General features: G+C 45.2%; 1 long non-coding RNA gene across 1 annotated transcript; it reads left to right on the plus strand.

The window, feature by feature from the left end:
* Window positions 1–5188: 5188 nt before the first annotated feature.
* LOC134738426 (uncharacterized) lies at window positions 5189–12711 on the plus strand. Its single transcript, XR_010124139.1, has 2 exons — window positions 5189–5312; window positions 12648–12711. It is a non-coding gene; the product is annotated as an uncharacterized LOC134738426 (long non-coding RNA).
* Window positions 12712–14227: the final 1516 nt, after the last annotated feature.

The raw sequence follows: 14227 nt of genomic DNA on the forward strand, positions 1-14227 counted from the left end.
CTGCAACATCCTTTCCTACCCCATATCCAGCCCACCAGTTTGTCCTAAGGATTTTAGACTTAACAGCCTGCACAATCACATGAGCCAATTGCTTTAAAAAAACACTTTTGTATTCCTAGAAATAAGAAAGAAAGATGTAAATATTGTCTTGTTTCTCTGGAGAACCCTGACTGATACAGATTTTACAGATTTTATACTGAGAGTGGTTGTAGAAGAACAGAATCTTTTTTTTTTTTTTTTTTTTTTTTTGAGACAGAGTCTTGCTCTGTCTCCCACCAGGCTGGAGTGCAGTGGCGCGATCTCGGCTCACTGCAATCTCCGCCTCCCGGGTTCATGCCATTCTCCTGTCTCAGCCTCCCGAGTAGCTGGGACTACAGGCGCCCGCCACCACACCCAGCTAATTCTTTTTTATTTTTAGTAGAGACGGGGTTTCACCGTGTTAGCCAGGATGGTCTCCATCTCCTGGACCTTGTGATCCGCCTGCCTCGGCCTCCCAAAGTGCTGGGATTACAGGCGTGAGCCATCACGCCCAGCCTAGAAGAACAGAATCTTAAGGATGAGTTTTTAGAATTGGTTCTGTGGTTTCTGGAATTGGTTCTCTAATCTGGTTGGATTTTAATGCACTAATGACTCTACTTTCAGAGGTAAAGGGAGCACCTATAGTGTGATATGGCAATAGAGATACCCAAAATACCGCCATTGGACACTCCTACTCAAATATTCATGAGAGACAAGGTTCCAGGTGACCATATATTTGTGACCTTAGAACATTTTTATCAAATTAATGAGTATAACGAAATTGGCTGGTGCTGTTAATTGTGCTTGACAAGATAGGGAAAGAAAGGATGAACTCAGGGTTTCAAACTCCCAGCTCAACCATTACATAACTGAATGGAAAGTTTCTGTGTCTGCCCTGAAAAAAAAGAAAGAAAGAAAAGAAAAGAAAAACACATCTCCTGTAGCCACAGAGCTGACGTTTCTGAAAGCCAAATCCAGAGTCTCATCCTGCAAGTCATTGAATTATGACACAAATTGAATTCCCAACCTCACAGGAGCCTCTGCTGTTGAAGTAAGGGCAGGAATTGGGAAGGAACAGGGTCCTGAATTTTTTCTCTGTTTCCTAGTGCCTTCATATGAGAAGTACACCTAAAAATTTGAATAGGGACCTGTGGGAAGATCCTGGTGAAACTGGAGACATTGAGCTCCTAAATTCTGTGGATTCTTCTCTGCCAGTAGAAGCAAGCCTTCCACCCCATCTGAGGATATTGACTCTGCTATCAAGCGGGAGCCTGTGGTGGCCTCTTCTGAGGTAGTTGCCTCAGAAGACACTGCTGATTCCTCAGGACCTACCCTAGGAACCCCTTTTTGCTTCTAGAACTATGACAAGACTCAAGTCCCTACAGGCCCCAAAAGGTGAGATACAAAGTGTGACTCAGGAGGTTCACTGAGATCCAAAAGAACTGCATGGTGGTTCCAATTTGTACAGACAAAATCTTGGGAATGAGTATTAATGTGTGGGATAATGATGCAAGGAACATGAAGTTGGATTGGGGGTAATTTATTGAGATGGGCCCACTAATCAGGTCTTCTGGATTCAGTGCTGTACCTCCAGGGCTTAGAAAAGGGCTCTGACAGTTTGGTTTAGCTGAAGTATGGATCAAAATGTGGCCCACACTAAATAAAGCTGAAATGGCAGAGCTGACTTTGTGCACTGTAGAGGAAGGTATAGGGAGGTTGGAATATTAGATTTAACATGTGACCCCTGCTCACCCACCCTAGGAGCATCCTGAGGACACACCTTTCACCATGACTGAGAAATACATTTGTGAGGGGAGCCCCTGCATCCTTGAGGAGCTCCTGTGGTTGCTTTTCCTTGTAGGTCAGAAATTGCAGTGGGATCTACTGTCACAAAACTGGGAATCCTTAGGTGCAGTGCAGATCATTGGTTTCTGGGCCAGAAGGGGACAAGTGGCAACATGTAATTGCCAAAAGCAAGGAGAGCATGGTCACCATAATGGGTAGTAGAGTCAAAGCGGTAATAATAGTCTGACTGGCAGAGACCTATGGCGTTGGCTGTTGATCGTGGTGTCCCTAGAAGAGAGTAGACGGACAGCCTATTAAATTCTTACTTGATCTGTATAATTAGAAGAGTTCTAGGTCAAGTGAACAAACACCTAACTTGAATCATAAAAACAAAGAGTCGCAGCTCTTCACTCAATTCCCAGACTTGAACCGGCTTACAGACCCAGAATCCCTTGAATGAAGGGAAATCAAGGTCGCCTTGAGGAAGGACCCTGCTACACTGTCAAAAATGTATACTGTTAATCTTCCTCTCAGGTGTCCCCAACGGGACCTATGGTCTTTTACCATGGTGATTGTACATTGTGAAAAATAAAATAATCAGACTTTTGTGGAATTACTGAACTGGCTCTGAACTCACACTAATTCCAGGAGGCCATTCAGAGTAGGGGCTTATGGAAATAAAATGGTCAATGGAGCCCCGGTCCATCTCACTCTGGGCCAGTAGGTCCCTAAACCCATCCAGTGGTTACTTTCCCAGTTCCAGGACGCATAACTGGTATAGACCAGCTACTCAGCAGCTGGAAGTATCCCCACACTGGTTCCTGTGGAGTGAGGGTTATTGTGGTAGGAAAAGCCAAGTGCAAGCCACTAGAACTGCCTCTTCCTAGGCAAAATAGTAAACCAAAAACAATCCCAAATTGCTGGAGGGATTTCAGAGATTAGCGTCATCATCAAGGACTTGAACAAAGCAGGGATGGTGACTTCTACCACATCCTCGTCAATTAGCTTATTTGTCCTGTGCAGAAAAAAGATGGCTCTTGGAGAATGACACCTGTATACTTAACCAGGTGGCCACCCCAATTGCAACTGCTGTTTCAGATGTGATTTCACTGCTTGAGTAAATTAACACATGCCTTGGTGCCCTGGTACTTGGTGTGCAGCTATTGATTGGCAAATGCTTTTTTCTCAGTATCTGTTAATAAAGATTACCAGAAGCAATTTGCTTCCAGCTAGCAAGGCCAGCAATACATCTTTACTGTTTTATTAGTCTGCTCAGGCTGCCATAACAAAATACCACAGACTGGGTGTTTAAACAACAGAAATTTACTTTTTTTGTTTTTGTTGTTGAGACAGAGTCTCGCTCTGTCACCCAGGCTGGAGTCCAGTGGCACGGTCTTGGCTCACTGCAACCTCCACCTCCATTCAAGCGATTCTCCTCCCTCAGCCTCCCAAGTAGCTGGGATTACAGGCGCACACCACCACGACTGGCAAATTTTTGTATTTTTGGTAGAGACAGGGTTTCACCAAGTTGGCCAGGCTGGTCTCAAACTCCTGACCTCAGATGATCCACCCACCTCAGCCTCCCAAACTGCTAGGATTACAGGCATGAGCCACTGCACCAGGCCCAGAAATTTACTTTTTCACAGTTCCAGAGGCTAAAAGTCCCAGATGGAGGTGCTGGCAGATTTGATTTCTATTGAGGACTCTCTTCTTGGCTTGTGGACAGCCACCTTTTCACTGCGTCCTCACACGGCCTTTGTTCTACACTTATGTGTAGAGAGAAATCTCTGTTGTCTCTTCCTTTTCTTATAAGGTCACCAGTTCTATTAGATAAGGGCCCCACTCTTATGATCTTATTTAATTTTAATTACCTCCCTACAGGCCCTCTCTCCAAACATAGTCAGATTAGGGGTTAGGACGTCAACATAAGAATTTGGAAGAATACAATTCAGTCCATAACAATTGTCTTATGTCAGGAGTAGATTAAACTCTCCGTTCCTATCATAATATAGTCTTCAGGGATTTTGATCACCTTTCTTTTCCACAAGATATCATACCAGTTTAGTACATTTATGACATTATGCAGATTGGACCTGATGAGCAAGATGTAGCAACTGCTCTAGACTTATTAGTAAGAAATGTGCATGTCAGAGAATGGGAAATAAATCCAACTAAAATTCAGGGACCTTCTCCCTCAGTGAAATTTCTAGGGATCCAATGGTGTAGGGCATGTCAAGATATTCCTTACAAAATGAAAGAAAATTTGTTGCATTTGGCTCCACCTGTAACCAAAAAAGAGGTACAATGCCCTTTTGGATTTTGGAGGCAGGACATTCTTCATTTGGGTGTGCCACTCCAGCTCATCAACCAAGTGACCCAAAAAGCTGCTAGTTCTGAGTGGGGCCCTTGGCTTCTAGTCCTGCTACACACAATCTTATCTGTTCCAGCCCCTATCTATGGCCTCATACAGAGTTTCCTACAATCAGTTGACTGAGGAAGACAAGATGAGATATACCAGGCACATAGGTGGTTCTACATGGTATGCAGGCACCCCAATATGGATGACTACAGCATAATAGTCCCTTTCTGGGACATCCCCAAGAAACAGTGGTGAAGGGAATTCCTCCCAGTGGGAGCAATCCCCAACTTTGGGCAATTAATCCAGTGGTTTTCGTTTGGAAGGAGACATAGCAAGAGGTATAATTGTATATTCACTTATGAGATTTTGCTTGATGGTCAAGGACTTGGAAGGAACATTATTGGAAATTGGTGACAAGGAAATTTGATGTCTCTCTCTCTCTGAATGAGCAAAAAATGGAAGATATTTGTGTTCCATATGAATGCCCACCAAACGGTGACATCTACAGAGGAGAATTTTAATAATAGGATAGAATGACCTGTTCTGTGGATGCGAGGCAGTCACTTTCCGTAGCCACCCCTGTCATGCCCAATGAGTTCACAAACAAAGTGGCCATGGTGTCAGGATGGAGGTTACACATGGGTTCAGCAACATGGACTTCCACTCACTAAGGCCAACCTGGCTACACCCACCACCGAGTGCCCAATCTGTCAGCAGTAGAGACCAACATTGAGGCTCCAATGTGGCACCATTCCCCGGGATGATCAGCCAGCTACAGGTGGCATGTTGGTTACATTGGACTCCTTCCATCATGGTAGGTCGGTATTTTGTCCTTCCTGGAGTGGACACTTGGTCTGAATATGGATTTGCTTTCCCTGTACACAATGCCTCTGCCAAAACTTATCCATGGATCCACAGAATGCCATATTCACCACTGTGGTAGGTTCCACAAAGCATTGCTTCTATCCTATTCAGCCTGTTCTATTCTATTCACTGTTCTATTCCGCCTACCGCTTCAGGATGGTGGGGAACATGGTGAGACCAGTGACTTCCAAGGGCCTGTGCCCATTGCTGCACTTTTTTTGCTGTGAAGTGAGTGCCTTGATCAGAACAGTGAAACGGCCTTTTGAAGACTCAGATACAGTGACAGGTAGGTGGTAATGCCTTGCAGGACTGGGGCAATATTCTCCAGGAGGTTGTGTATGCTCTAAATTAGCACCCAAGGGGCTGGACGTGGTGGCTCATGCCTGTAATCCCAGTACTTTGGGAGGCTGAGGTTGGGGGATCATTTGAGCTCAGGAGTTTGAAGCCAGCCTGAGACACATAGCAAGACCCTGTCTCTGTTTAAAAAAAAAAAAAGTTTAAAAATTAGCTGGGCGTGGTGGCATGCACCTGTACTCCCAGCTACTCAGGAAGCTGAGATGGGAGGGTCACTTGGGCCTGGAAGGCCAAGTCTGCAGTGAGCCTTGATCATGCCACTGCACTCCTGCTTGGGTGACAGAGCAAGACCCTGTCTCAAAAAAAATAAATATAAGTTAGCATCCAGTATAGGGTGCTGCTTCGCCAATAGCCATGATACATAAGTCCAGGAATCAAGGGATGGAAACGGAAGTGGCACCATTCACTATTACCCCTATACTGACCCACTAGCAAAATGTTTTCTTCCTGTTCTGTGACCTAATGCTCTGCTGATCTAAAAGTCTTAGTTCCAAAGGGAAGAGTGCTTCCACCAGGAAACACAACAGTGATTCCACTGAACTCTCAGTTAACATGCCACCCAGCCACTTTGGGGTCCTCATGCTTCTGAGTCAACAGGCTAAGAAGGGAGCTGCTGTGTTTTCTGGGGTGATTGGTCCTGGCTACCATGGGAAAATTGGGCTGCTACTCCCCCACGGAGGTAAGTAAGAGTGCATCTGGAGTACAGGAGATCTCAATATTACTCTGCACTGTGATTCAGGTCAATGGAAAACTATAACAACCTAATTCAGGCCATACTACTAAATGGTCCAAATTCTTCAGGAAGGAAGGTTTGGGTCACCCCACCAGGTGACAAACCATGACCAGCTGAGGTGCTCACTGAGGGCAAAGGGAATCTGGAATGGGTAGTGGAAGCAGATAGTTATAAATACCAGCTACAACCACGTGGCCAGTTACTAAAATGGGGACTGTAGTTGTTATGAGTATTTCTTCCTTATTTGGTTACAAATGTGTTGTGTGTGTGTGTTTAGAAAATATCTTTGTCTTCTTCTCTCTCTTATTCTCTTATATTACATAAGACATATCTTAGTATTTCAGTTATAGGATACCAAAGAGAAGAGTAAACATGACCCAAGAGCCCTATGTCCTCTTCTGGGGAAGGGTTAGTGTGTCTCTGGTTTTACCCAAGATAGTTGAATCGAGTGAGGTGCAAGTATGATTTTGCTGTTATTTGGAGATTAAGTATAGTTTAAGGGGATATGTAGAGGTGCCACGTTGACAAAGAGTTGACTGCAGTAGTTAATTTTATTTATTTATTTATTTATCTGAGACAGGGTCTCATTCTGTTGCCAGGCTGGAGTGCAGTAGCGTGATCTCAGCTCACTGCAATCTCCGCCTCCCAGGCTCAAGTGATTCTCCTGCCTCAGCCTCCTAAGTAGCTGGGACTAAGGTGCGCGCCACCACGCCCAGCTAATTTTTGTATTTTTGGTAGAGACAGGCTTTCACCGTGTTGGCCAGGATGGTCTTGATCTCTTGACCTCGTGATCTGCCCACCTCGGCCTCCCAAAGTGCTGGGATTACAGGCGTGAGCCACCGCGCCCAGCCTGCAGTAGTTAATTTTATGTGTCACTGTGGTTAAGCTATGGTGCCCAGCTGTTTGCTCAAACACTAGGTCTAGAAGTTGCGTGAAGATATTTTGCAGGTATGACTAATATCTACAATCCAGTGACTTTAAGGAGATTACCCTCAATAATGAGAGTGGGCCTCACCCATTCAGTTGAAGGACTTGAGAGCAAAGACTCTCAAGAGAGCAGGGAAAAAGAAGGAATTCTGCCTCAAGACTGTAACACAGAAATCCTACCAGACTTTTTCTGGTTCGCTGACCTGCCCTACAGATTATAGACCAGCCAAGCCCCACAATCACATGAGCCAATTCCCTTAAATAAATTCATTTAAAATATATCCATATATCTCCCATTAGTTCTCTGAGAAACTCTGACTTGTACAGTTAGTTTCACTTGTTTTGTGAAGTTTCACTTGTTTTGTGCTTCCTGTACATGAAATTACACAATCTATACTTTTCCTACCCAGCTCCTTTTGTTCTACATGACATTTGTGAGCTTCATCCCTACTTTCCTCAGGTTCATCCATGAACTGTGTGTGCATTGCGGGGTAAGATCCACCGTCTGCATGTGTAGAGTTCCTGTGAGACGGGAGCCAGCAGGTGGCACTATGACATCTCATATGGAACTTGGAAATGTCCTGTAACTGCAAATTCCTAGGTGTCAGCCACAGCTGAATTTTTCAGTGGTCTGTCACAGGGCAGGCAGCTTATCATCAAACTGGAAATAAAATTTTACATTTCTAAAGTTGATGTTAATTGAGTTGATAAAATTTGGCCGGGCGCGGTGGCTCACGCCTGTACCGGCACTTTGGGAGGCCGAGGCAGGCAGATGACTTAAGGTCAGGAGTTCGAGACTAGCCTGGTCAACATGGTGAGACCCCAACTCTACTAAAAATACAAAAATTAGCTGGGTGTGGTGGCGGGTGCCTCTTATCCCAGCTACTCGGGAGGCTGAGGCAGGAGAATTGCTTGAGCCCTGGAAGTGGTGGGTGCAGTGAGCCAAGATCACGCCACTGCACTCCAGCCTGGGCGACAGAGTGAGACTGTCTCAAAAATAATAATAATAATAATAAAATAAAATAAAATTGAAGTGCTCAGGACACGGGAGGCCTTCACAGAAGTAAGCTGTGGCAGGGGGAGAGGAGAGGGGCTGATGTGCCCTCAGCCCAGCACTAGGGAGTGTCAATGCCCTGGAGGGGTCTGGGACTTTACTTGCCAGCTAATGCGTTGGGCTGTCACAGACTAGTGGATATGGATACTGGCAGGAGCTGTGTTATTTATTTATTTATTTTTATAGACAGGGTCTCACTCTGTCACCCAGGCTGGAGTGCAGTGATGCAATCATCATTCACTGCAGCCTCAAATTCCTGGGCTTAAGCGATCCTCCTGCCTCAGCACCCCAAAGTTCCGGGACTACAGGCATGAACGACTGTGCCTAGCTAGAAGGCGTGTTATTATTTACAACAATCACTATGGCCATAGTACCCACATTTCCTTGCCCTGTCTAAGTCCTAGCATGTGGGGCCGGATGACACCTGCACAAGCAGTGGCTTGCAATTCAGGACAATCTCCGAGCTTGGGGACCCTGAATGTTTGACAATGGGCAGTAAGCCTGCCTACCCATTTGCTCTGGAAAGAGCTGCTCTTTCTACCTTCCAAGCAACTGCCCTTTGTTGTAAGCAGTGTAAGCAAACTGCCCATTGCTTTGGAGAAAGACACTATTGTTTGTCTTCCAAGGCTGTTCATTTCACCAACATTGTTGAAAAGGTAACCCAGAACAAAGGGAAGGCAGACATGCAAAGACTGCAAGGCATGCAAAAATGTGAAACACCCAGGGAGACTCGTCTGGCAACAGGAGTGTAGAGGATGAGGAGGGTCCTCTTCCTCTGGGAGGTGTGGTGGGGAGAAAAATGTGCTGCTAGAATGGAGAAGGTGGCTGCAGAATGGCACCTCTAGGCTTTCTGAGGATTCACATCAGTCCTCTGCACCAGGAGGCTGCCATCTGCACAGTAATGGGCTGCCTGGGGCCCATGGCCTTGAGTGACATTCCCCTCTGGAACTTTTGGGCAGTGGTGTTCTTCTTGTCTCCCCATAGCAAGCACTGGAGAAAATGTCATGCAGATATCTTTTGCTCCTCACTCCTGTGGTCTGGAGGGGAGAGCCTATCTAAACCAAAAGAAGCCCTGAGTGCATGTTTTCCTTTCTGATTGAGGTCGAAGGCGAGAGAAGGCTCTTGCAGAGGCAGTAGCAGTGCTGAGAAGGGCAGAGCCAGGTGGCAGGAGCCCAGGAGAGCCACCTTTCTACCTTAGGTCAACAGTCCTGCTGTTGAGGGAAACCCTTGCTATTCTAGCCTCTCTCTTAGTGTCCAAGCAGCAACAGTTGGGGCAGGGATGAAGGGCTCAATCTCTTTCCTGTGAAGGGGTCAGAGAGCATTTTGGATTGCCTTGCCAAGAAGAGTGTATGTTGCAGGCCTGGGATGCCTGCAGTGGCTGGGAATAAGGGAAGGGCGGGTCTTCCTTGCTGACTTCCCTGGGATCTTTTCTTCCCACTATAATTTGTATTATGTATTGAAAGGACACAATTGGAGTAAAATTACAGAATTACAGACTTTCACTGGAGGAAAGGACCTCAGAGATGGCCTAGTCCAGTAGTTTCTTAGCTGAGATCCTGGGACTACTCAGGCCTTCATGGATGGGTTTCAGGGATCCAACCTTCTCCTAGTGTGATGTATTTGAGTTTCCAGAAGTTTGTCAGGTGACTGGGATAAAACCATTCCTAGGTGATGGGTAAGTAACAGAACAGATGGGTCTCTGGAGTTTGGGCAAGAAGAAGTCAGTGTAGCCAGGCAGAGTCAGACATGGCTGGGCATCAGGAAGCAGCCCTTGAGCCAGAGAAGTTCTCAGGCCGTTGTGCATCGTGGTGGCAATGGCAGCAACCTTGGGGTCCAGCAGCTTCAGCGTCCTCCACTATAACCTGCAGGAAGGAAACTTTATGATGCCTTATGTCAAGAATTTAGTATTTAAGCAACACAATAAAAAATGGCTAGGTGTTCCTATTTAGATGGACTTTGCTGGGGTGTGAGATTCATTTTGTGAGTCCTGGGGGAGAACACTGCATAGACAAGACGGGACCCCAGGTGCCAGACTGGAGGCCCTGAACTTCATCCTGTAAGCAGAGGAGAGCAATTGGCAGTCCATAAGCAAGGAAAGTGGCAACCACTGCAAGAACTGCAGGAATTGCCTCTGGAAGACACTGGAAGAATGAGAGAGTGGGGAAGGAAGCACAGGGTCTTCTCAAGCATGCTTTGCCCGGTACACAGTAAGTTCTTAAAAATGTTTGGAGAGAGAAAGGGAAGAAGAGAGAATGCTTCACGATCAGTCCTACCAACATACTTGTAAGAATCAGCTGGGATCCACTTCAATCTTTCTGTAAAGGGAGAAATAGGAGTGCATGCCGCCACCAGTACTCCTCACTGCTATTGTAACTAACGTTTGCACCTCCTCTTCCCCTTGTCACAAAGGGCAGTTACTGTTCCCAAGTTCTTATGTTGTAATGGGGCTTGTTGTCCTGGGACCTGAGAAAGAAAATAGTTTTCGGTTAATGCGACCACTACCCCAGGGCCCGTTTATTTGGGACAGCTGATGTGTAATGCTATAGTCTAGGGAGATATGGAAATTTTTTTGTAGGTCACTTTTAAGAAATAGTTTGAGATGGCTCTGGAAACTTTCTGAGCCCTTTGGGTTCCAATATTCTAGGTGGAGATTTAGTCCTCGCTCTGACATCTCAACAAAGTTCATTTTGAGCATCACAGTGTGGTGGCTGAATAATGGCCCCTCAAGTATGTCCATGTCCCAATCCCCAGGACCTGTGAATAGGTTACTTTACATGGTAAAGGACCTCTGCAGATGTGAGCAAGTTAAGAGCCTTGAGATGGGGAGATGGTCGTGGCTTATTTGGGTGGGCCCAGTGTGACGGAACAGTCCTTGTAAGGGGGTTGCAGGAGGGTCAGTGTCAGAGGAGGTGATGTGATTGGAATGATGCAGCCATGTCTTGCAGTGAGACGCTGGCTTCCCTTTGTTCTAGGTTACCTTTTCAAGAATGTTGGTGAAATGAACAGCCTTGGAAGACAAACAATAGTGTCTTTCTCCAAAGCAAAGGGCAGTTTGCTTACACTGCTTACAACAAAGGGCAGTTGCTTGGAAGATAGAGTTGCTCTTTCCAGAGCAAATAGACAGCCCTGGAAGCTGGAAGGGGCAGGGCAGGTGCTATGGTCTGAATGTTTGTGTCTCCCCAAATTCATATGTTTCATTCTAACCCCCAAGGTGATGATATTGGGAGATGGGGTCTTGGGGAGGTGATTAGGTCATGACGGTGGACCCTCATGATTGAAATTGGCATCCTTGTAAAAGAGACCCACCAATAGAGCTAGCTTTCCCCTTCCAGTGAGAAGATGAGACCTCACCAGACATCAAATCCATCTTGATCTTGGACTTCCCAGGCTCCATACTATGAGAAATAAATTTCTGTTGTTTAGAAGCCACCCAATTTGTGGTATTTTGTTATAGTAGCCCAAATAGACTAAAGCAGAATGGATATTCTCCAGGGGCCTCCTTAAGACTAATTTGAAACTTCTGATCTCTAGAACTGTAAGAACAAATTTGAGTTGTTTTAAGCGAAGTGCGTGGCCATCTGTTACACAGCAAGCCCTTGATTCTCACGACGGATGCTCTGTTGGTCTCCCCTCCCCCTGAGAACTATGCTGGCCTGGCACGGTGGTCTTCAGCTTTACTTTCCCTTGGAATCCTGTGGAAAACTTTTGAAGATCCTCTTGCCCAGGATCTGCCCCAGATTAACTGAATGAGAATCTCTGGGAGCAGGACCCAGCATCGTCATCATTATTACTTTTGTAAATAGAGAAATAATCCACATGACACCGAAATGTACATATTACTAGATGTTTACTTCAAAGACACTTGACAGTTGTAGACACCCCTGTAACCACCATCTGAAACGAGATACAGAGCATCCCCATCACAACTGAAGGTTATGTCTATAATGCCCCTTGCAATGAACTCCAACCCCAAGAGGCAACCACTTTCAGACTTTCATCACAATAGATAAGCTTTATCTCTTCTTAGACTTCATATAAATGGAATCACATGGCTTGTTTTTTTTTGGTGGGTCTGGTTTCTTTTGCTCAAAACAATGTTTTTGAGATTCACCCATGTGGTTGTATGTTCCTTTTTATTGCTGAGTTACATTTGGTTACATGAATATATCATGATGTATTTATCTATTTTGATGGTGATGGATTTTTGAATTGTTTACAGTTTGAGGTTATTATGAATGAGGCTGAGGTTTTGAAGCAGGGCCACAGTCTTTGACACTCTCATCAGAAATGGTTTCTGTAGCCCCTCCCACTGGAGCCAGGCAGGTTTGCGATTGCTTTAACTAATAGAGACTAGTAAAAGATTAAACAGTGTCCCTCAAAATTCCCATGTCGAAGTCCTAATCCCTAGTGTGGCTGTATTTGCAGGTAGGACTTTTAGAGAGGCAATTACAATTAAATGAGGTCATAAGGGTGGGACCCTGATTCAACAGGCCTGGCGTGTCCTTGTAAGAAGAGGCGACACCAGAGCTCATTCTCTCTCCCTCCCTGCACAGGTGGAGAGGGAAGGAACTGGGAGCACACAGCAAGAAAGTGGCTGTTCACAAGCTAGGACCTGACCCTGCTGGCGCCTTGATCTTGGACTTCCAGCCTCCAAAACTGTGAGAAAAAAATAAATATCTGTTGTTTAAGCCACCTGTCAGTGGTATTTTATTATGACAGCCTGAGTAGACTACTACAGACCCTATGTTACTTCTGAGGCTGTGTTACAAAAGGCCATGCAAATAAAAAGGCCGGGCAGCTTCCCAGAACTGGGAGTTCTCTGGGAACACTGGCTTTAGGGTCCTGAGCCCGCTATGCTTGGAGGCCACTGCAGACACCCCAAATGGAAGTCCTGGCTGGGCCCAGTCTTCAGCTGCCCAGCCCCAAGGCTGGCGTGTGAGTGGGAGGGCCATTGAGGACAAGCTGTGCCCGACATTGGCAATCGTGGGGCAGACAAGAGCTGCTCTGCTATGCCCCTTCTCAGTTCCTGACCACGGGCAGAATTGATGGGCGTGAAAAATGCTCCTTGTATTTCACCAACGTGGGGGGATTTTTCTAGTCACACTGGATAAACTGGAACAATGTTGTATGAGCATTCTTGGAGAAGTCTCTTTTGGGAACCTACTCATTTCTCTCTCCATTAAGTATGTAGGAAGGAATTTCTAGGTTGAAGATTAATGTTGTTATAAAGATTTGCTCTAGTTCTCCCACATGGCTGTCCTATTTTAAACTCCCCGCAGCCATGTGCAACAGCTTCAGTCACCCTACGTCTTTGCCAACATTGGTGTGATCATCTTTTTGATGTTAGCCCTCCTAGTGAGTGTGAAAGGATGTCTCATTGTCGTTTTATTTTCAGTCCTTTGATTACAAATGATGTTGAGCATCTTTTCATTTGCTTATTGGCTATTTGTATATTGTCTTTTGTGAAACATGTATTCAAGCCTTTTGCCCATTTTTAAACATTGTGTTGTTTCTCTTTTTTTAGTTCATGTGTGGGAATTCTTTATATATTCCATATACAAGACATTTGTCAGATAAATGAGCTGTGAATATTTTTTCCCAGTCTATGTGACGTTAGTAGTTTTCAAAGCTCCACAGATGACTCCAGCATGTAGCCAAGGTTGAGACCATTGGCCTAGTGTTTATTTCCTTCTTTTCCTGGAAGGACAAAACTGGGGTCCAGTATGCGGGGTTGGGAATCAAATCACGTGGCTTTGACTTGGCTCCAACACTTGCCTACCAAGTGACCCCAGGCAAGTCACTTAAAATGGCTTCATACCTCCATTTTCTCATCTCTAAGATGGAGTTGATAATCGGGCTCTAGAAAGAGTGTTTTAATAATTAAGTAATCATAAGCAGATGTCTATGATGTCACTACATGCACAGATTATGATATTTGCAGGACAGTATCAGGTTTCAACTTAAAATTTCTCATAGTTATGTATAGTATCTTCTATTTTAGGCAAAATTTTCAGGTCACCAATATTTGCCATAGATAAAAGACTAGGAGTGTGGGGGTTATTATAATGCTTTAGATATATGAGGAAATTGTACAAAATAATATCTCCATGGGGTATCTATTTGCTTTTGTTTT

This window comes from Pongo pygmaeus, chromosome 17, assembly GCF_028885625.2.
Source record: "Pongo pygmaeus isolate AG05252 chromosome 17, NHGRI_mPonPyg2-v2.0_pri, whole genome shotgun sequence".
In the NCBI taxonomy this organism is placed as follows: Eukaryota; Metazoa; Chordata; class Mammalia; order Primates; family Hominidae; genus Pongo; species Pongo pygmaeus.